General features: G+C 38.6%; 1 protein-coding gene and 1 long non-coding RNA gene across 13 annotated transcripts in view; one reads left to right on the plus strand and one right to left on the minus strand.

Annotated features, from left to right (window-relative positions):
- The window catches only part of LOC116426634 (uncharacterized), a 651,129-nt gene that overhangs the window by 283,724 nt on the left and 342,444 nt on the right, over positions 1 to 24,961 (plus strand). The window contains exon 1 of one of the 12 annotated variants that reach the window (XM_076369929.1): positions 14,907 to 14,999. The exons of the other annotated variants lie outside the window; for them this stretch is intronic. The gene's annotated coding sequence lies outside the window, so the exon portion shown is untranslated. Of the gene's footprint in view, positions 1 to 14,906; positions 15,000 to 24,961 lie in introns of those variants that run through there. 12 annotated transcript variants of the gene reach the window in all.
- LOC143174772 (uncharacterized) lies at positions 5,967 to 9,366 on the minus strand. The gene is made up of 5 exons (XR_012999095.1): positions 9,123 to 9,366; positions 8,863 to 8,928; positions 8,607 to 8,783; positions 7,562 to 7,786; positions 5,967 to 7,120 (listed from the first exon to the last, which is right to left on the minus strand). It is a non-coding gene; the product is annotated as an uncharacterized LOC143174772 (long non-coding RNA).

Genomic DNA, 24,961 nt, shown 5'->3' on the forward strand with positions numbered 1-24,961 from the left:
TGATGACTACTATATACTGCTTTTGAGTCGCAACTTTTGACAGCTATTAAATACTAATAAATTTCCCTAGTTTCTCCTCTGAAAGAAACAGTCGTAATATTAAATCAAACATGAAGACTAACCTGAATGATTTCAACAGTATCCATCACGTGCTAAAGTTTTTCAATCAAATAATCTTATACATAAATGGATTATATAAATCTATAATATATGCAAATAATATACATTATAATTAGGAACTGTTTATTCTGCAAATTATGTACTGATTATTTATATAACTACTGTATTATTATCTAGTAAATAATTCTATATTTAACAATTCGTGGTCATTAATGAATTTACTGTTAATGTGGCCACCTTAAAATCAATCCAGATAAATAAATAACTTCTGTCGCCATCCTGTATTGTCTAAGAAATCTGTCCTCAGTGTTAGAGACCGAAGAATTCGAGACTATATAATAGCGACAGAAACGTTTAACACGGGTCGTAGCTGGCAGGGGGAAATACACCAGTAGCACGGTCGGTCTAAATTCCATTTTAATAGTTGAAACACTCGCGTGTAGCACCGGCGAGTAAGTGCTCACACTTTGGGAGTCATATTTCAGGTGACGGCTTGTATACAGTCCCCAAGTTTAGGACACATTTTAAACGCGCTTTGTTTTAAGATTACATGTGTACTTGACACGATACGCAGCACAAATGTGCCACAAATTTGGTGGTGATCGTATTTTAAATACAATATAAATTTACAAATATTTTTGCTCGTTAAAACACGTTTAAGGAATGTCATATGCAGTGCAATATATAACGAACAAAAAATACAATTTAGTCTTATTATCTATTAATATCTGACAATTATTTATCAAATTAATAAGAAAATGAATAATAATTTGCTACTATCAACAGTGGAAACAAAGTATTAAAAACAACAACATTAATGTTTATTACATTTATCTCTTTAATATTGTACTGTTTTTAAACATACACAAATGTGTTCCATTCCTTGTTAAAAGATCTGAAATATTTTCCCTAGACATTTTTCATAATGAAGTATATCTTCTGAAGAAAAAAAAATATGGAACTTCTTAATGAATGAATGGGACGCGCCGATGAGATGCAATTAATAGACTCGGCCTAGGTTGGTACATCCGCAGCGGGCAGTCCGAAATCGTATGCGCGAGGTTGCAACGCGCGATATTCGAATCCAATGACTCTTTTAATGAAATTGTAACCGAAAGACGGCACTAAAGAACGCCGAGGAGGAAACCAGTTTAAATAAAGACCCCGCATGTGGGTCAGCCGGCGTGGCGTGCATCGAGCGTGTGCGTTACGCAAGCCGATTCCACCACGCGCATCACGCGCATCGAGCTTTGTTAGGCTACGCTCTGTGCGACAGCGCGCGCGGACCACTGCGAATTGTAGAGGAATGCGCGCCGAAAGCGCTATTTGAGATTCTGAAAACAAACATCGACTCTTCGAACGGGAAAGCACGGGAAACGTAAAAATATTCGCCACTATTGTGAGCAAAATTAAGGTGTGCCTGCACATGTTTGGACTGCAAAGATATAAAAATATATTTGCTAGAAGTTTTGTTGAAATCTATTTAAATATGTAGACCGAAAATTTTCAAACCAACGCTGCACTTTTCGATCGTTAATAGTATTCTCTTCAAACGCCTGGTTTATATTGCGTGCAGCTTTTCCAACATTATTACTAAGTTTATGCTCATAAAAAAATTACACGAATATCGGTTGAATTCATATCGGTATAAAATTCAAGACAAATAACAAAAGGTAACACTTTTGAGAAAATTTTCTTTTTTGAAATGTGACTCTGGCAATGGACGGTATGACTATAAACGAGGTTATGCCAAAAACAAAAGTATAACGAAAAAACCGTCATTTCATATGTACCAACCTAATATAATTTATTTTCCTATGGAAAACGGTTCTAATACTAGAACTAACAAGCGAGTGAAAATGACTCATGCCTGATTTCTTTTATAATTAATGAAAAGGAGCTTCCCTTAGAAATTTCTAACTAAATTAATTTCACAATATGTAAACTAAAATATAAGTCAACAGAAATTTCAATAAATAAACTCTACTTTCTATAGTATAAAAAGATGAAGTAAAATCCATTTGACTGCTCGGTACTTCCAGCCTCAACCCTTTGCACTCGAAATACATTTTGCAGTCATTAAATTCAACAGAACAAAACAAACATAAATCTTCAATTCTAAATTTCGAATAAGGTATCGACATATAAAACAAAAATAAAATTCTCCTGTCCTTCAATATACGCAAGATTTTTTTTCATATAAATTACAAATAGTATTATCAATGTCCCATCAGAAAATAATAAATATTTCGAATAAAAAATATCGTCCAGCGCAAAGAGTTACTTTCAAAAATCCTCATCTGCGGAGGGTTAAAACGAGCAGTCCGTCAGCTACGAGAGAAGAATGTAATAGAAAAATATGCGGCAGCGGCGCGGGCTACTGGTGTAAAGAAGAAATTAGTTGGTAGTTGGCCACGTGCCGCGCCAAGCCAGCTAAATATTTACCCTCACGTTTTCCGAGTCACGAGGGTTGTCACGTTTACAGTTTTCAAGATGACAGGACGTGACGGGCCGCGGCGGCGTTACGTGACACGCTTCGACCCTGTCTCCTTTACCTCCGCCCCTAAAGATAGGGCAGGTTTACGAGCGCGCCGGCAGAAGCCTATTGCAGAACGAGCGGGAACGTCGGCAGCTTGTAAAAGCGAATGAAACGAGCGGAACGCCGCGCCAATACGACGCTTCCAAGAAAAATCGAATATAATGGTCTCGTAAATTATTCCGGTTCGACGATGTCACCGTCGTAAATTGCTCTTAATTATGCACGTCCCTTTGTCCGCGCGCTGACGATCCGCAAACTCGCGTACGACGCTACAAATAAATATTGGTTTACACCGGCTTCGCTCGGCTGTACGTTCTTATTGATCTCTCGTCACAATTTTCGAAGTACGATCCTTTAACACTAAAACTACCAGACGGGTCAAAATTACCCATTCCTAATTTCATTCTTTTTGCAATTATTAGAAAGATAACAGACATTTCTCTGAGAAATTGTTGAAGAAATTAATTTAGCAATACACAAACTGAATTGTGAATTAATTAAAGTCTCAATAGATGCACTCTTAGAGTTTCTATGGAAGAATTTCAAAAAGTTAATTTAACTGCTCGGTAGTTTTAGTATTAACCTGTAACTACCGCACTCGTCAAAATGACGGGTTCTAGTTTTGTTATGTCACATTATTGATACCTTGAACGTGTTATATATTTGAAATGTTTTGAAAAGTAGTTTTACTTCAATACACATTCAACAATACATTCTGATTTTGTGCTAAGAAAAGAACTAAGATATAAAAAATGTTAACATACAATGAAAAATTAATGAAACTGTGCACTGTTCAGCTGTTTTATGATTAACCCTTTACACTCGAGAGGCGACTTTTAGTCGCCATTTAATTGAACGCAATAAAATTGTAAAATGAAAAATTCGATATAAAATGTTGAATAAGGTATTAACGCGTGAAACATAGAAATAATACAATTCTGCCTCATAATTTAAGCAAGATATTTCTTTATGTAAGTTATAAATAATATTGCCAGTATTTCGTCAGAAGATAATGAATGTTTGTAATGAAAAATATTGTCGAGCGCAAAGGGTTAATCGCAGAAGGCTACCACACAGTCTGACAGGCACGCGCATATATGTAGGTGTTTACTAGAAGTTGAAACGGTTAGTCATAAACAGACATAATAAGTATTCTCTGTTGAATAACACTCACGTCAAACAGATTTTTAAATAGTTTTATTTGAGCACAATAATGAACATACAAATAAGCTAACAACAATCTATTACTACAATTTTTATAAGCATTACAAATCAATCGTATTAAATACCAATCCAATTTTAATAACCCATCGAACACATTCCCGCCAAAGCACAACCTTCTCCGTTGATGCTCGTTCCAAGACAAATTCGTTTATAAATTGAAAGGAATCAAAGTCTGTGTATTATATAGAGACCGATAGAGATCCAGTAGGTTCTATAAATCGGCGGCCATATCGTCCAGCGTCGGGTACTTCGTCCCTCGAGATGGACCCAGGTGTTACGATCTACTCAGAGGTGAAATCCTTCTTCCCTCCCTTTCCCGGTACACCCACCTTCGTTCTCATCCCTTTCTCGTCCCTCTTATTCTTTCCGTTCATTTTCATCGCGTACCTCTGTCCTTCTTTATCCCTCGGTCTCCTATATTATCTCGCGCGTCGAACTCAAGAGAAGTGGGAGGCACGTGAAATGAACTGCACCCGGCGCTGCATCTTGGAAAGAAAGAGGAGCATAGAGAGAGGCAAAGAGAGGGTGGTAGGGTGAGAGAGAAAGAGGACGTCCAACGCGATTCCTCGCCGGTATCCGATTCCGGACGGGGCGACGCGAGATTTATTTCCTCGGTGGAACGGAAGCAGCTGGCTAATGCCGTCGACTTTGTTATACTGCGCCATCCCTTCCCCCCGTTGCACCCGTTGCTGGACGAATGGAATGGAATTAGATTTGGTTCGGGGTTAAATACGGGAAACGTGACGGGTAATCGGTACGTGATGCTCACGATTCGCTGGGAACGGAGATGTCCGGATGCCACCTCGACTCGTGTTCGTTGGTTAACTCATTCGAAGATTTTTTTTTAACAGTAACACTACCAGATGGGTCAATATGACTCATTCCTGGTTTCTTCTTTTGCAATTATTAAAGATAACAGATGTTTCTCTGAGAAATTATTAAATAAAATGATTTAGCAATGCACAAACTGAATTGTAAATCAATTAAAGTCTCAATAGGTGCACTCTTACAGTTTCTATAGAGAAATTTCGAAAAGTCAGTTTAATCGCTTGGTAGTTTTAGTGTTAATTCATTGTTGACCGGCGATTTTACGCAGAAGCTACTTCACGTCACCTGTTATACTGTTTAACACGATTTTTGTTTTGTAATAGCCACTAGGTGATCCTTACGGAGTTACTTGTCTTAAATATGAATCTGAAAACCAAATTGCTGGGTCACGTCCTGTTTTCAAAAAACATGGGTTTTTTTAAATACGGACGAATTTTTCAGAGAAACAAGTGTTATGCGACAACTAAAAATGATAGGCAGGTAAAATTGGTCGTAAAAAATAGAAGAGAGTTATCTGAATATGTAGCTGTACAAATTTTAAATATAGCGTATCATTAAATGCTTGTAAATAATGATTAAAGTTTAAAGAAGGGAAGATGGGCGTACTTTGTACGTACTTCTGTTACATTTCTACGAAAAGTAGGTTGACCAGCACGGATTTGCTATGCACCATTGGATTCTGCATACATTTCTGAAGAGGAACCTCCTCCTCGCAGAAAGCGTCAGAACGGTTTTTCTTTCGGACGGGTTAAGAAAATCTCGTTCAAGAGCGCGTCCACAGAGCTTTGGCGCCACACGGCCATCGCTTGCCGGTCACGGCTAGTCAGGGCCGTGACTACGAGTAAGGCAAACCAAGACTCGAAATCAGTACTTTTACCATTAATATTCGCTTTTTTGGAATCCAAATGATTTTGGGCGTGGGTTTTTTTCCGGTTTTAGATTGAAGGTAACGGAAGTTTTAATTTTTACTTCTAACCAGTAGAATACAATTGTTTCTTATTACTAACAAGGAAAGGTTTGGAACCCGGAAATTCAAGAACTTATGAATCTTTGTGTGTAAGTGGAACCATCCCTTTAAAGTAAAATTCGACACGAATTATTAACACATTAACTGTTACGAGAATTTTGAGCGTTTTTCAATCACTTATTTTTCTGGGGTAATAACGAATAGAAAGAATTATTAATTACTTATTATAATTATTTTACGTATTGTTAAATACTTGATTTCAAAGAATATTTTAAAGTCACATGCATTTTTGACAATAAAACAGTTAAGACAGTTATGGTCACAATCTATTGTGTCATTATGTTGGAATAAATATTTTCCGTTCTACATTGTTAGTTTAATCAGTTAACTATTAAAGTATGCATTGATCTGGCATAGAAAATAGTGTTTAGGTACATCGAAACTTAAATTCGCTATCAACAAATTTTTTAAATAAAAATTTCCTTTTTACTGGTTGCCAATTCCGTTCTGTAATATTGCTTCACTTCTAATAAAGTTATTCGACGAGGCATCTTTATAAATCGTATTTTATTTTCGGAATTTTTGGCAAACGAGTCGCGGTCAATGATATAAATCGCAAGGACACAAATCAAATATCTGGAGTATAGATAGATTTTATAGATCGCGGCTGCGCGCGTCGCGTCATTTTCAATAATTATTCCAGTAGAATATTTATTTCTATCCCCGGCCCATAAACTAGAATTTACTGCTTCATTACGGTTAACTGCAATTCGCGGTTTTTATTTTCTCTCCTCTCTCTTCCCTTCTTTTTATTCGTTCATTTTTGACCCAGAAGAATGGTCGCGCCCCGTGGTGCAATTGTCTCCGTAGTTTTCATAAATAATGTCGGGATTATTTACGGCGCGAGACTTCGCGTTCCGCGAAGATGATGCTCGGGGCTGCATTGTTGCGCGTTTCCACCAGCGGAAAATCGATGCCAGTACACAAAGGACGCGTCACCGAAGGGTTTTACGTAGGTTTTGCAATAAATCTGTGCCACTGAAGGTAAATAAAAGACATTTGGATTCTCCCGGTGATTAATGAACCCGGCCTCTTTAGCAGGTGCGGCTCGTAGTTGATGGTAGGCGGAACGATCTTCGACTGCCACCGGTTAAAAATATTAAAATACATATATTTTAAATCTTCTATCGCGGATTACTTGCTGAGTCATCAATGATAGGCTATTAAAGCAGTATACACATGTATAACATTCATTTCTTAATAAATGTTTCTGCACACATTAGACCTATTCATCTACGCCTACTTCTTTGGACACAAGAAAAATAAAGGGGAAACGAAATAGATAACCGATTGTCAATGGTGTAAGTTCGTATAGGCATCGCAGTTAATATATCTGGTCTTGGCAGCTTCCGTAAATAAACTTTGAAATCATTTGAGCTTATCTGAAATTATATTAAAATTAAAAAATTCAAACATATTAATATTCAGAAATTACTTTTCTACGTTTGATATTCTAAGCTCAATTAATTAAAATATTTATTCCTTGACTAAACTAGTACCCCTTTCAAATTTTTTTTTCAGTTGATAATTAAATTATAGATACTTAGAAATTTGTTAATAACGTTTTGTTCTGTAAAATTGAATTTTAATTAGAATTAATTTTCTTACGAAAGAGTTTTGTATTTAACGATTCATCTGGTTTCGTTTAAGTCACATGCAAACGTTTTTAGAGACAATTTATCTCAACTGTAGCATGAATTGCACAATTTTACTTATTATGCAATCTTTCTACTTTCTTTTTCTATAGCTCGGGTTACCCCATTCTCGTTTCCGAGAGCTCATTTGCAAAACTCGTCGTTTCGCGTCTTGTTGCATCCACTTACTCGGAACGACATTTACAAGGGCAAGATTTCGCGCTTCAGTCAACAGCTGTACGCTGTTAACACCTCTGAACGATCGAAGAAAATATAGAGGCGCGTGTATTTAAAGATAGACCGCCAACGGGAAGCGAATTTGATGGCAGCACCTATTTTTCTTGTACATCTGTCCTCGACGATTCGAGAAAGCTTCATCCGTCGCTGCTTTGTTCTTTTTTTACGATAATGCACCTGATAGAAAAATATATTTTCAAGATTAATCAGTTCCGCTGGGAACGAATACTAGATTCGACCGTTTTTAGGGCCGAATAAATTTTTGATAAATTAAACGGTCGCTATTATTACAATATGAGGTGTAATAATAAAATAAGAAAATATATTTGACTTTTAAAAACTCAGGAATGTAGAAATTGGTAAAAGATTATTTAAAATTCAATGCATATTTAATAACATATTTCATGAATGTTAGCACGTGAAGTGTAAAGAAAAATTCTCAGAAAAAGTTGTGGGTCCAACAAAATTATTTGCTTATTTTTTTGCAATTAACGTAAATATTGATAAGAAATTAGGAATGATATATGATCATCATTTATTTTTATTTTCTTTTAAAGTTTATACTTACACATGCACAGTTAATATGTTAGTGCACTTATTTCATTTTTGATAAAACGATTAATCAGAAATCGATAAAAATATTTATTGTTACACCTTAAAAATCACTTCACTGTATTTACTCTAATTGAGATAAATGTATTTACTATGTCGTGTCTTATGTTCCAATTCCTTTAGTTAGCTTTAATATATCGGCAGCCGTGCTTGTTTGCCGTAGCGCGGAAACACTTCCAAAGTCACGCAACCCGAAATTTAATTTCTTGCGATTCCCTAGTCAGATTGAATTAATCTCTGAATTGCGTGATTTTTTACTTGTGCGCGTTAGGTCCCGGGTGAACCGTGTGGATTAAATCTTTCATTTCTCGTCGAATAAGGGTCACGTTACGAAAGTTTCCGTGACCATTCAGGATTATTAGTAAAGATTAATGTATCACGATACCTGGGTTACCACCGTCGTGGCGAAGGAAATGCAGAAAGTAGAAGAACTGGTCGCCCGGTAATCGAGCAAATGATCTTACGAAGAGATTTATTCGCAGTCAGTTTATTCGTCGAAAATTTGTAACCTATATACCATTTCAAATATCCTGTTGTCACGTTTTTGGCAACTGCCGACATACTTCGCAATGAACACAAATTAACAACTGTTAACAAAATTAAATTTAAATATTGCACAAGTAATATCTGCATCACAGTACCTTTAATATTCCAACAGGATCAGAAAATTTAAGAAAAAAAAAAAGGAACGAAACGGAATAAGGAAGCTGTATAATCAAAATAAGAGAAACGAAATACATAAATATGTATTATCATGGAATAGCAGAGAAGTTGATAAGAAAATGTTTAATTATGTTCAAGGACGCGTGGCATTATATAATACGGTATCTTAAATACACAGAATCGAAATTTGTGAAAAAACAAATATATTTAGACACGGTACATTGGAAAGGCATTTAACTTTTCTATTGGAACGCGGAGACGTGGATCTGTTCGCGGTGATTAACGCGTCTTCGGGCCGCGTCGCGCCATGAAAACTGTTACGAAAATATACGGTCAGCGTGGGCCAAGGGAAATTAAACGAACGTCAGCGTCTTCTTGGTGTCCGCCTTGCCCCAAGGCTGGGGCCGTGCGCCCGTGCGCGCGCGCGTACTCGCCCGTTCGCTCGCGTTTACGATTATTATACGGCGATCGCTTCCCTTTTAATTGTTTGTGCAGTCGCCGTTTCAGACGGGAAGAGTGCCGCCGCTGACTAACCCTCCTAATGGAATGCCCTGACGCATCGACTAATAATAAATCATCGCCGGCGGTGTGTAATCGCGTTATTTCGGACAATTGTTACCATTAGATGGCGCGGGAAAGTGAATCCGTGATTTATTGTTAGAAGTCTCGTCGCGTCAGCACGTGCGACGCAGCTTCGCGATGGAAACTTGATTTCCTAATTAGACTCTACGCTCCCCTGTAAACGCAATACACAATTGAAGTTTCTGTGTTCCGTTTCGCTCGGAACTTGCGCCCTACGTATCCGGCTAGTACGTGAGCCAGAAACAAAAAGGAACAAAACGATTGAACAAACTGTAGTCGAACAGTGTGTAATTAAGTACATAGTTTGTTCAACTACTAGATTTGGAGAATATAAATAGTAGAAATAATTAATTGTGTACTCATTATTATTATCGTAGATACTGTCTGTAATTAAAACCATGCGAATTAATTATTTCTTGTATAATATTGATTATAATGGTTTTCAGTACTATTATAATTATTAAGAAGATAATTAATGATCATTAGGAGCACCACTCAACAATCCCCTCCAGTACTGTGCCATTAGGTACACACGCGGAATTTAATTATGAAACACGCTCATCATCAATTTGGACACTATTAATTACTAATAAGTCGCCGTAAATACTACCTAATTCTGTTTAGCGTTAATAATTCTATATTTTACTCCACTTTTTCGAGAATTATTAAACTACAGAAAAAGAGAATAAAGATATCCTTACTATTACATTAATTGAAATGAACATAAACAGATTTGTTCAACAGATCAACAATACTCGTAAAATGTGACAGGATTCCGTGAATCTCTAATCAAAGCACGTCTCACCATTAATGCTCTACATGCACCTCGCACAGCAAAGACTTCTGCAGCCTGGCGGGTAAGACAGACGCGACTTACCTGTACTTAACGCGTTAACGCAAACACAATATTATTGGCCGACCAAGAATTGAGAACTTCCCGCCGCGAAGATCATCGTTTCCCGCCTAATCCCCCCCCCCCCCCCCCCCCCCGCCGGTCACAAACCGAAAGCCTCGAGTTCGCTCGGTAAACCAATAACTTACCGTCACGTTTCGTTCGAGGTGCACGCCGGTTGACGTTCGCCGGATCGCATTCCGCTTAATGTTTTCACGGCAAATAACATTATATTCGCGTGCACGACGCCTGAATGCGTTACGCGATACGTCGGATCGTACCGGTGCATTACGTATCACAACTTCGAACGACACATTAATGGAGAAACTTGTGTTTGTCCTGGGGATGATGAAACGTCTCGACGAGGACACCGCCGCGTAACTTTCCCACGACGCGGCTCGCGCGACTCGCATCCATCCGCGTTAGAGCGTTTTCAACGGTAACGGTTACACGGTTCACAGTAAAAATGTGTGATTCAACGTCCTTATCTGGATACTGCTGTTTTAACCCTTTCAACTTGAACTTTTTCCTGACTAGTTTACTGCCACTCAAACTCTTTCAGCTTTTTATGACTGTGTAATGTTTGATTTATTTCGAAGCAGAATTTGTAAATAGAATTTAGATCATTGGGTTAACGTGAACACGGGAAATTAGGGGGAACTGGAATTTCATTGTATATATGATGTTTTAAATCAAACAAGTGCAAGACACTTGCTGTGCCTGGAAAGTACATTTCGAACGCAGAGTGTTACAAAATTTTTGTTGAGGATCTTTTCTGTCAACATGGTGCCTACTCTTTATTGTTATTTATGATTACTTGGTATCTTTGGATCAACTGTCCACTTTCTTTTTTAATAATATGTTGATTATAGTTAGAAACAGTTTTCAATATTTTTAATTTTTTACAATTATTCATTTTCAACACATAAATCAGGAAACAGCGTTTTAACATGCTAGTATATTGGTATTTGGAAAGAGTTTTTCAAAATTTATACATGGTGCTCAATAGGACGAACAGAAAGAAGCCAGATAATTCAAATTCTCGTAACTAACCCCCTAGTCGTACAATTCAGATACAAATTTTCCCCTACGGTTAGTAGACATACTGTACATCGTTTATTTTACCCCGCCAACGGCAAAAAGTTGATTGCCTTGTAACCGGAAGTCCGGCCACCTAACGACCCTAATTTCTTCGGTAACGTCGTAGTTTTGACGTTCCTGCTAGAGCAGAAATGGGGATCGGTCGGCTGGATTTATTCTATCCGGCTTAAATCCCGAAGATAAATCGCAGCACGCGAACGATGCGGTTTCAGCCGGATGCTGGACGATCCGCGAGATCGCTCCGTGAATTCTTTGGCTCCCCGAGTTTGGAACTTGCGTTGCGGGATTGTTTGTCGAACCGGATGAATGCACAGTTCATTGTTCTTCTGTGTTACTGTTTGCGGCGAGGGGAAGTTTGATTCTGTCTGAGTGGAGACGGAACAAGGGGGAACAGGAAGGAAACGGATCAGAGAGGATTTGTACTTTCCTCCGGTCCGAGAGGAATCAGAAAATATTTTTATGAGCGGAAAAGTTTCGCTAGCGATTTTTTTTCTTTTCTTCGGTAACATTTCTCAGGAGTTTCTGTTTTATTGTTTCAATCATCGGGAATTGGGGGATAAAATTTGACAAAAGAAGTACCTTTTTAAATGTATTTCAGATATTTTCTGGGATCTTTTGGGTTATATTGAGCTTGACAGTAACGTATATGCAGATGTACGTTTATTTATTCTTGATCGTGTGCAGCGTCGGTTTGATTAGCTGATGAATTAAAAATTATGAAATGAGTAGATTTACGATTTTCATTTTAAATAGACGCTGTGTCGCCTGTGCATACGAAATGATTTAATCATTTATGCATTCCGCGATCGTCAAATAATTCATATACGAAATATTCGGCCACACAATTTATACGGGAATAATTTATACAAAAACGTGAAAGCATTTCACGCGAGTGTGTGTGAAAATAAAATCGTGACTATGTTTTATTCATGGAAGAGTGGTCGTAAATAATTTATTTCCTTTTTACTGAAATAATCGGTAATGGGATGTGACGCGAGTCAAGTGATATTCAAGATCACACGCGGTTCGTGAAAAATGTTATAATGTTGTCTGTTATTTATCGTGAAAAACCGTCTGCACAAAAATATTAAATTTAGATAAGCGAATTCAAGGAAGTAGGAATTTTTAAATGGGAAAACCACATTATTTTGATTGCAGTAAATCTTTGGAAACTTGAGAAAACAATGATCATAGTCTGAATCATCTTGACTAATATACCCGTCTGCTAAGTGTTTTTCCATCATGCCAAACTTATGAGTGTACTGCATCGGCGATTCTGGCATTGGCGAACGGTACAATAATACGCATTCATAAATCAAGTTGAGAATAAAATTGCCACTGTTGCGCAATATGCGCGTATCCATTGTCTTGGCATGATGTTAAGAACAAAAACAGACATTAAGTGCGCATCTCGACTAAAAAACCAAAAATGCTCACATTCATTCCCTTTTTCATTCAAGAAAACCAACATTCCTCCAAAACGTCTGTTAAAACAAAATTTTATGAAAAACAATGTCTTTTCTCACTTTCTACTAATTTTTACGTCCCTAAAACTTTCCATTTCGATTGCATTGCTCATTACAGTACCCACAACCAGAACAATCGTTCAAATTCATATTTAAACAAAAAAGAACCATTACAAAAAGCAATTACATTTTTCACATTCCATTAATTCCTACGCAAATAATAATTTTTCAAGATCACATCAAAAACATCCTCCCAAATCCTTTTCTTAAAGAAAAAACAAATACGAACGAAATTTCCTTTTCTATAATACTTACAAGGGATCCTTTTCAACCAGCACACATTGATTTTAATGAAACTTATATGAGTTATAGTTCCCAAGAAAGTATTTGACACGTATTTTTTCTTATCGGCCAACGTCCACTTTTAAGGGCTGAATACACCCCTTAAACTTAAGGGTTGAAAGTCTATCTTTTACAATATCTCTGTAAGTAGGGGCGTGGAAAAGAAATTTTCTTTTTAAATTGTGCGCTTCAAAATCAAGTATTTAGATTTCTTTTCTGCGTCCCTTAGTTTCAGAGATATTGCAAAAAACATATTTTCAATCTTCAACTTTGAGGGATGTTTTCACCCGTTCAAAAGTAGATGCTGGTCAATAAGAAATAATACGTGCCAAATATTTTCTTGAGAACTATGTCTCACATAAGTTTCATTAAAATCGTTGTGTGCTAATTGAAAAGGTTCCATTGTTAGTCTTACATCCACAATAATTTCCATTCTGATTACTGATTGAAAGACACCGTATACAAAACGACAAAATACCTTTCTACCGTGGAAGAATAAAAAAAATTCACAGCGGTAGCAGATGTTGCTCCAATAAATGTCCAGGAGAGTCAAGTACCGAATCGGTAACCCTGCGCGGGGGGTGGTCGGGCGTAGGGAAAGCGTCTCCTTAAACAAGAGAGCTAAATTTCTCCCCGATGTATAGCGAAGTAGACGAGGCGTCCATCCGGAAAATAACCTTCGCCAAAACAATCATCCCTCCCCTCCTGTGCTCGTATTCCCTGTTCCTTTTTACCAAGTTCCTGCTCATCTCAGCGGGCCCCTCGACTCTACTCTATTCCAGGTGGTCACCGATCAGCCTTTTCCTCTCAGAGAGGCTCTTTCCGGTGCGGCTACGACACCCTTTATCGCGCCGATAGAGGCACTCCCTTCACGATCCTCATCTGATGCGACGCCAGTGTCGCCACGTGACAACACGGATCTTTTCAAAAGGTTTAATATCCTCGAAACTAATAACACTATCGTTTCAGTGGGTCTCGCCGCGAATTTTGATGCTAGCATCGTCGTCGATCGCAATGTGCACCGCTTTCTTTTCGCTTCGCTTCGCGCGCAGGTTAGGGGCGGTTCGTGAGCTCGCTGCGGAATATTATGCAAATTTAGTGTGAGGTGCTCGAGATCGCGACACCGGGGCGAAATGGAATTTTTGTTTACAGTATTTGGAGCTTTCAATGTGTTGGGTGTGATACGAAATGTGTAATTAATGCTTGGGTTTTATTATTTTTGAGATTTTTTGAGAGTTGACAATTTTTTTGTTTGGTTGTTGTTGAATGCAAGATATTTTGATTAGTAGACGAGTGTTGTGAGACTTATTATGTATACTATAGTGGATTTAATCATGAACATTTTTTATTGATAATATTTTAATGTTATCTTTTTATATTTCAATTGTGATTTATTTATTCGTGTTACAGTATTCTTGCGATTAGTACTTGGAAATCGGGACTGTAAATGGGCACTAATCCTGCACATCGTACTGAATACTAATCGCGAGGGTACTATACTCAAAATTCCATAGTTTCTATAGTGCGTTACTCATATGAGCCAAACCGGTCTGCGGCTCAAAAGTGAAGAGGGGCAAGGGGATTCAGCCGCACGCTCCGCCTCAGCTCGCAGCTCGGTCAGTAACAAAGATGTGTCGAAACTAATTCCACCATTACTATCGGACCGAGCGCCGCGAGTGTACGTGTCCCCTTGCTCCTCTTCACTTTCAAGCCACAGGCCGGCTTAGCTCATGTGAGTAACGTACTGTACTTCTTATGATAGTTTAAAAAAGAATTAGTATTTACATCACCGAAGGTAGACATAGTCCAATATCTTTGATTGCTGGAATCAGTGCAGTAATCAGTTACATTTTTGTCACCACTAGAAACGGGCTTCGTTCTGGAATTTAAAATATTCCTCGTCGGTAGCCTATTTGAGACGAAGTATTGCAATAACGACGGAAAAAGTGGCGGCGTATCCCATCGGTAGGCTTCCCATGGGCGTCCTTTATTGCATGGCTTGGTCAGAGGACATCTCTATGCATCATTTACGTACTCTCTGTTCCACCTAGTGCAGTCCAATCGGAAGTGACTAATGGCTTTTTTATTCGACCAGAAAAATCTTTTCATATCAAACCCCGATACCCAACGAGAGAACGGCTCCTCCCCCGGTTCGCTCTATGCAGCTACTTCCGTGATCCATTGTTCATTTTTCTCCACCCTCTTCCTGCTGCTCTAACAAGCGAAAGTACCCAATATGACTCTTACTATCTTAACGCACTTTTGTGATAGAGTGGCACAAAGGACCCTTTCTGTGCCTAGAAAATATTGTGCATTGTTACTCTGTAAGATGGGTTAGGTTAATCTAAGGTTAAACCAATTGCAAATAAGTAAATTTCTTTCTTACTTTGTCTAAAATAAATTCGAATAATAAATTAAGTATCGAGGAATGATTGAACGATTGTTTTCGTTAAATTGTTATTTATGTTAAAGTATTAGCTTAAATGATGATTATCTAGAAAATAATATACAGAAAGAATTATTTTTGAAACGTTTCTACATTTTTCAAATTGTTAAATCACTACACCTAATATTATACGTATTATACAATAGTAAGACGAGCGTCTGTGCTGCTATCTTGGAAACGTGCGTTAAAATCGGAGGAAAACACCCGAGTACTTCCCTTGTAAGACCCGTTCTTCCGCACCCTTTCTGTCTCCTCATGCATTTTTTCCATCTTCCGTGTCCCATTTGTCCCGTCACGAGGGAATAATGCAAGGAGGTAAATCGTTCCTGCGTCGCGATGATTTCTCTCTCCACGTTGATCTCAATACTTTGGATGCTTTTATGTCAGAGAAGATATTAAATAGCACCTACGCAACACATTTAAATGTTTCAATTTATTTGAAAATATTTCTGTGATCATATATTTTCATCAAAACCTACTAATAAAAATTCAACTTTTATGAATTAGAAGTTCATTTTCTCAATCATGACCTCTGCAAAAATTCACTTAATCTTACTAAATTTTTTAACGATGTAATTTATAAACAATTATTATGTTAGGAATTTATAGTAAGAACGACAAAGTCTAATAATTATAATTGTTGTCAAGTACTCGTTAGTTACAACATTCTCGTATCTTTGTTCGAATATTTCTGCGGTAGGAAACTGGAGTTATGTGATTGCACGAAACAGCGCTGCTGTTTCGCGGAATTTTTCATCTCGAGAACGTACGCACGATAGGAACAATCGCAGCGCAGACTGGAATTTACAGGAAGGCATTCGAAATGTTGTTAAAAACTCGAAGCGCAAATAACGCTGCCAAACGGGGAGCATTGTTGTCGCTCGGTGGAATTTCGAAAGAGCAAATAAAACGGAATCGCACTCGACCGACTTCCACGAAACATTGAAGCTTTCGGAAAGGAAATGGTTCGAGGTGTATTTACATGATCGGAGCATGCTTCAGCTCACATCGAACCGCAATTTTGTATGTGAATGGAGTTGGTGATTGCAGTGCTTCTGCGCGAGCTCTTCTATCGTTTCACGCAAAGAGATTGTTATTTATAATTTATCTGGGTTGATCCAACGGCGAGTTTACCTTGCCGATGGAACTTATAGGTATACACTTTTATAGTATACCTGCTAGGCAATCATAGTTCCACAATTCGGTATAGAATAAAAAAAATGACAATTTAAAAAAAATCTGTGTCTCCTATAAATTCTCTAAAGAATTCTCAAACGTTCTAACGGCATAAAATTCTTTAATCCAGTTACAAACTAATTAACAAAGTGTCATACCAAACTAAAAACGAAATTCCAAGCTAAAAGAGTGAAAACAAAGTTCACGTTGAAATTTCATTCACGCCTGCCTAGTAATTAATAATTCCGATCAAGCTGTCGTTCCAATAAACGTCCATTAAAATTCTATACGTTTCTTTTTAGCAGCATACCCGGAAACTACCTACGTCAAAGTTTCGATTCGTTAAAGAGGCACAGCGAGACGCGTCGTCGCGATTAATCTCCGAAACTGCGTGCCGCCGGTATAAAAGCGACGCTCGCGAGAGCGATCACCTCCTCGCATTATACCGTTTGCAGGGAAAACGTCGGGGGTAGCGGAGTTCAGAGAAGGGGGATGGAAAATAAGGCGGGCCGAAGTAACGCACGGCCGCGCTTTCACGAGATAACGCGACGCGCTGGCTTGTTTATTTCGCATGGCTTCCGTAAATATACAGGGTGTTTCCTAAACTGTGGAACAGTCGGATACTGTATAACGTGATGCTCCTAGAACGTGAAGTTTTTATAAAAATTGGAATAATGTGTTTTCTGAGATTCGAAGTGTTGCCTAGATTTATATCTGTGCAAATACACAAATTTAATTCATAATTTGAATACTTGTAAAACAAACATTCTGAAATAGGTCAATTCGACTCGTCCGGTAATTTTAGTGTTAAAGGATTACTGAAACGTAACTGTCAAAGTAAGATTCTTCATAAAAAAATAATATAAGTAAATAGATTACGCAATGAGGAATACACGAATTCTAAAGAAAATTGGATCAACGAATTATATCAGTACACAAAATGCGATATAGATAGAATTTAATTCCAAGCAATTTTTACAGTGATCAGTTTCACCTGTCATTTTGCTGTAAGTTATTCCATGCATACAATTCTCTGTTTCTGCAAACATCGATACATCTTTTATCTCTCATATTACAGAGAATCCTACTGTACATTCGAATCTTGATAACTTGAACCTTCAATCACGACAACCTCAAAACCGAAGTGTGTCACATGTAAAACCATTACTCTATTTCTCCCACTTACTTAGTTCCTTATATCTATAGAACAATTCCCTTCTGGGTTGTACCATGATTTCGGAAACACCCCGTACAAAGTCACCCCGGCGAGATCAACTAGACGGTTACCGGCACGCGCATATCCGTAGTTCCACGTATTCCAATCTCGCGCAACCGCCTCGACCGACCCGCGCGAACGCGTTACGCGGGACACGCTCTTCCTTCTCTCAAACCGGGGTTTTTAAATTCGTTTCCGCTCCATTAACCCCGCCTCGTTCCGCCCTCGTGCCTCTCTAACCCTCCCGGCGACCTTCTTTTTCTATCCACCCCCACCGTCTTTCTTCATCCCCCGTCCGCCCCTGAGTCGTCTCTTTCTGTTCTGCCCTCGGTCGTTCTTCCAGCCTCCTTATAAACGAACGACTTCTCCAGGCAGGCGGGCAGCGGGACATAAGTCCTTGCTGGTAATATCCATTTGCTGAAACGTGGGCGGGCAGGTGGAATGACGTTGCCCCTTTACGGCCCTCAACCTCTACTCCATATGGCCCTCCATATGGTCCGAGTTTGCGAAAGCTCATTCCATCCGATTCCCTTCCTTTCCTCTCCCTCTATCTCTCGTCGATGTGTGTGGTAGGGTAAGCTACGTCTCCCTCTTCGGTTGCACCAGAGATTCGTCTCCGGCACCCCTGTCAGACCTCTTTCCCAGAAACTCCGTCGGTACGTTGCTGGAACTCGTGTCTGTGTAATACGGTACACTTCCACTTCCGCGTGGTTGGAATACGAGGGAGCCGGTCTACGGGAAATCGGTAGGTCGTGGGAACTACGGTCCCTGTGACCTCGACTCTGGTCCCGGGGAATCGAACTTGTTCGGGTCTCGGAGGAGCGGCGTTGGGATCGGTTTTTGGGAACTAGTTTCAGGTATGGTGATGTTGATGTAATGTTCGATCGAAAGGTTCCTTGTTCTTTTTTTTTCTATTATTGTGTGGGTTGGTGGAAATTGCTTCGGAATTGGTTTACTGGAATTAGGATTTGTGATGAGAATGTCTGAATGAAATCTTGACAAATCGTGACATGTTAATGGTGGTAGTTGGATAAGTATTGATTCGCGATGAGTATTGTATTGTATTTTCTAAAGAAAATTACTGACGATGAAGTGGCTTTTGCGAATGTATATATGAGAGAATTCGCAAAATGAAGAATTTACAAACTCATTGAAAATTGAGAATATTTTTTTACCTTGGGATCTTGAAAAACACTACTTATATATTCCCAAATACGTATTAATACTGCTACAATACCAATCAAACAAGGTACTCATTTCATCTTATCTTTATTCAACACAAATACCAACTCGTCACAAATTAATTAATCACTATGAAAAAAGTAAAACATCATAAAGTCCTTAAATCCAGCGCCAACTCAACGTTTCATTTCCAAAATGACTCGCTTCACATCCGAAAACATTAACATTCCCCACTTACTTAGCAACAGACACCGGTACCCACTATCAACAATCCGCGCCGAAAAGGCAGCGCGCCGTTTACACAATCCGCTGCCACGATTTCCAGGAACGCATTCGCCGGTCGGCGCGTCACGCATCAACGGAAATTATTCAACACGACCGCGAAATACCGCGGATTTCCAGGACCGAATTCGAAAAGATTACCCCGCCGCTCCACCCCATTCGCTCCACCGCCGAACTAATTCGTCCCGACCATATTTTCGGTCGACCACGGGGCTGGCAGTAACGTCGCCCGGGTATTAGCATTAAAATCCTCTATTTCGTTCCGCCATGCGAAAAAAACCGAGAAGAGCAAAAAGACCGGACTGTTAAAGGGGGGTGGCGGATGGTGGTGGGGAAAAAAGAGCGACGGAAACAGGGAAAACCACGGTATTATCCAGACTTTGCGGTTGCATTACCAGCGCAAATGATAGAATCTCCCTCATAAAGAGTAGCGCATGAACGGCACAGCGCGCGACTACAGCAGGGTGGATGGTGGAGAGGGGGGGGGGGGGGTCGTGGCTCGAGTTTATGGTAATGAAATCTAGATTACATTTTCGGTTATCAGACGCGCACGAAATCTGACGCGCGCTCACGTCCGCCTGTCAAAAAAAGATACGTAGTCTCGCAAGCACGTTGAAAAAAAAATATACAGGGGAAAAAACATACGAAGGAATGAGGGTGGGGAGAACGAAAGTACGACGAAACCCGAGCGGGGTTGACGAAGCTGCGAACAAAAATCGAAACGCGACGCCTATTTCGCCGGACGCTTGTAGTATATCCATGTACCCTCCCCGCCGTTTTTTGCCCATTTTCGTGACGCGCCCGCGAGCATTTGCATTCCGCATTTTGCATACTTTATTATGATTTTCCGCGGCGGTGCGCCACCGTGGCGTCGCACGCGTGCATTTCCGCGTTCCGGATTTGAATTTAAATTTTCTAAAATGAAATAACCCCCGCAACGTTCTTCTCCTTTGGACCCTCGTCAACCTACCACCCCCTCTACCTAGGCCTCAGCTTCATCCGTTTCTCCCCCCTCCCCTGCAAGCACCATGTCCCTGAAGGGACAATTTTAATTTGTAATCAGGAATTTGCATACGCTGCCGGTCGACGCGAGTCGTCGTTGTCCTCGCGGCCATGTTCATTCTTTTTTCTTTTATGTTCTTTCTTTCTTCCTTCTTTTCCTCCTTTCTTTTTTTCTTTCTTTCTTTCTTTCTTTCTTTCTTCTTCTGCTTCTTCTTTTTCTTCTACTTCTTCTTCGTTCCCATTTTTCCTTTTTCTCTCTCCTTTTCGCTTCTTCTATGCTCCGCAAACCTGAGTCGAGCGCGGCTATTATCATTCGAATTAGTCCTAGTCGGCGTAAATTGAAAATCTACTCGACCCTAATGCAAATTTATTTGGACTGCCGGTGTCCTCTACTCGACGGTAGGTACACATTTGTTGGTCAGAATTAGAAAAATGTAATTTTATTACGCATTGCTGACGATGATTTTAGTGTAATTGTTGATTTAATTGTATGGTATATTTTACAATTTTGAATTGTTAGTCATCTACAATTGGAATCGAGGTGATATTCACACACGAGAACATATGTTACTCCCTCGGGAAAATAAAAGATTAATTATTCTCTGTTTTGTTTCAGTATTCAAGATCTCAGTATTATGTTAACTTTTTCCGGAAAATATATTTAACTCGGTGATTACCAAATCTGCCCTCATCAAAATCCTAGCGGTCATTAAAGAGTTAACCCCTTGCTTTATAATATAGTCTATGTCCCGTAAAGAAGATCTCAAGTGAAAATGAACAGAAATGAATATCACTGATTTCTTTTCAGTCTAAATTAAATATTACTTCCCTGTCATCGATTGTTATCCTTCAAACTAAATGTGAATGTAGACGAACATAAAATAGTTCTAACGAACGAAGTTATGAAAGAAATCATAGCACAAATGGTTAACCCTCTACTCGAGTAGTTCTTTCACAATTACACTAAATAGAACTACTTTGGCATTAACAATCCACTACAAAAAGGAATTAATTTAATACTCATTCTATGATCACGTTTACTTTGAAGCACACTAGTTGATAACAGGAAAATAATGTTCAACACTTTTCTCTAAAAATTTGAATAGCATTTGTATTTATCAAATTTTTTTTAAAATCACTACGAAGACCACACAATACAAGATAAGGGGTTATTAACACTAGAACTACCGTCCCAGACAAAATGACTGGTTCCGGTTTCCTTGTTCCACAATTATTGATAATCTTAATGCAAAATGTACCGCGACCGGTTAAACGACCGGTTCTAAAATTTCATTTAAAATTCTGTGTTTTTCTTCGTTCATTTAACTTTATATCAATTTCTATATCGCTCGATTGATCGGTTTCTCAATTTTTGTCTTCCTTTCTGTTTCTGTTTCCAATCAGAAAACTTTCTAATCCAACTTGTTTAGCTTCATTTTATAACCAATAATTTGACTGGTTACGATAAAAATAGATATATACAACATGTTCATACGTTTAGTGTTGAAAACATTGAATATCCGCAATGATTGCGATAATAAATAGTTTCACTTGATTACTATAATGAATATCCGAAGAAACTGAAAATAATCTATTGTTACAATTTTTATAAGGATTACATATCAGTCGTATCTCGTGCTCGATAGTTCTAGTATTAGTGTGTAATCAGATTACATTTTGCCCAACTCACAACAACCGTCGATGCAACTGCGTGCGTGTCACCTCGGACCGCGCCTCTCCGATGGGAAACTGTCGTCGCGAGAGGAGAGGGAGGAGAATCGGCCGCGAACCGTCCTGGCGTTACTCGCCCACACGCGTGCACGCGTATCACGTTTCCACACCCGCATTTGTACACGCCGACTTTCCGCGGATAACGCGCCTCCGTTCTCCCGCATGAGTTTTCTGACCGCTGCGCTGCTCCCGCCTGGAAACGCGAGTCCAGGTGCGCGCTGCGAGCGATTTTTGGAGCACGCGGGATGAAGAGAGTTTGGAAAGTTTTGACGTTGGATTTCGCTTTGACGGACAGCGATAGTATTTCGCTTCGCAGATCTTGTGTTTTGAAAAATTCTTGTTGACACTTCGAATATATAATACTTTTGGGCATGTGCGTTGTCTGATTGAACATAGAAGTCGTAGATTGCGAGTGAGAGCAATTTTTGGGAAAACTTGAAGGAAAGTTAAATGAAATTTGTTTTTGATTAAGGAGTAGAAGTGAACGGTTAAACAAATTCTGAACATGCATGTGGACAGAGAAATTTTGTTCATTATGGGATGTGTTTTTATTTTGGCGTCCCGAAGAATTTGTATTTATTGATTAACGATGTTTCAATTAAAAGATATTTTTACTAAATATTGAAAATAATGTTCTTGAACTTCTGAATACTTATTAAATCTTTCACAATAATTAAAATTATTGCTGTTTTAGTATCTATTTTAATGTTAAGAATTATTTCTATTTTATTGTCATTTTAAAAACATTTCTTTTGTAGATTTACTTGTATATAAATAAATATCTGAATTCAAGAATGTTTTTGTTTTAAAGAATGTGAGTATATAAATAGAATCTTTTCCATGTATTTCTACTTGCTAGTAATGATTAATCGATTCATTATCACAATTTACTAGCAAGAATGTACGGATATATTGAATCGTTATACACTTCGAGTGTTCTAATTTCGCCGGTAATCATTGCAGTCACTTAACCTAAATTGATGCATACTATTAAATTTATCAGTTCGCGTGGAACACAAGTTCGTTTTATTGTACTTCTGTTTTTGTTTAATGGTTCTCGAACGCCTGTGTCGGGTAAATGACACTTTCCTAATTTGAAGTTGTTATACGGACCGATCTGTACAGGTAACGCGTCACTTGTTCCATAATAATTTACATTTATACACGAAAATCAAATTTGCTTTGAAATGAATCGCATCCGACAATATGAAAATATTAATATTTGTAGCCATTGTTTGAAAACTGATTGTAAAATTACTATTAACATCAAATATTCTGCATTCTGCTGATCTTCATTATCACCAAAATGATTCTTTATTTACTATAATGACATTAAACTATTATCTTTCAATCTTATTTCCAACCATTTACAACAGTTTTACTCAAACACAAGCTTATTTATTTTACTTATTAAATTTAAGATTATACAAAAACCTAGAAAAATTATGTAATAACACATTCTTCATTATTTTTCACATATTCCTATTTATTGTAAAAACACAGACAACCACAATCTCATAACAAAATCTACATATGAGCCGTGTTCTTGAAAACGGTATAAGACCATTTTTTCATATATCTAAACAATTAAGGTTTGCATTTTCATCGACTTAAAAATATTGCCAAACGTTAATCAATTCGAGTAATGTTTTTAAAACAAAAGTCCTAGTTTCTTTACTAAATATACAAATCGTAGTTAACATAATGCCTTCGTAAATATATCAGCTAGTTGTTCCTCAGTTTTAACGTATACTACATCAATTTCCCTTTTATTGTATAGATCACGTACAAGTGTAATGTATCATTACACTTGTTAAATTTCGTTGTGGAATAATAATTAATAAAATCGCTAAGAAAAATAAACGATTCTTTAGCTACTAATGGACTTATTACATTTTCAAAGAAAACATTCTTGCGATAACACCTTACAATTAAATGTCTTTTCATTAATTTATGAGAATATCGTACACCATTTACTGTGTGACTATAAATATAAAAACATGTATGTATATCTCATTAAAACAACCAATAACTCATTTTTTCCCAAAGATGGACTTACACCACTTCCAAGAAAAATGGCTCATATATAAACGAAAAAGGTAATTATTCCCACAGAATGAAATCCGGAACAATAATTTCACACAAACGTACATTACCTATTACAATCTCAATATTACCACCCTGTTCTCTTTCGATCGAACGCCCAGCGCATCAGGCATCATTGTCGAGCAGAACGTTCCAGTCGCGGTGGAACGCGTGAAAAGTCCGTCGTCGGGCGTGTCCGGCCGATTCGTTATTTTCATTGAGATGAAAGTTCCTCCCGCGGAATAATGGCCGGCGCGGGCGTACGCGGTGCTTCTGCGGGCAAAGCGATCAAAGTTAACCGGCACGTAAATCATGCTCGGCAGGGCGCGCGTAAATCTGCCTTGAAAATTTTTCGCGGCTGCCGGCTCACGCTCTCGTCCTCAGGTTCGTCTTTGTCGCGGGGCTGGGACCATTATTAAGTGCGATTTTATGTCCGACGGGGCCAACGGAATTGGCATCGGCATGAAATTGTCTCGCGGCCCGCCCGAGGAGCCGCGTCGCGTCGCGCCGCGCCGTACCGCGCCGTACCGCGCCGCGCGACTTGTAATAATACGCCGGCCGAGACATAAATCAG

This window comes from Nomia melanderi, chromosome 8 (assembly GCF_051020985.1).
Source record: "Nomia melanderi isolate GNS246 chromosome 8, iyNomMela1, whole genome shotgun sequence".
Taxonomy (NCBI): domain Eukaryota; kingdom Metazoa; phylum Arthropoda; class Insecta; order Hymenoptera; family Halictidae; genus Nomia; species Nomia melanderi.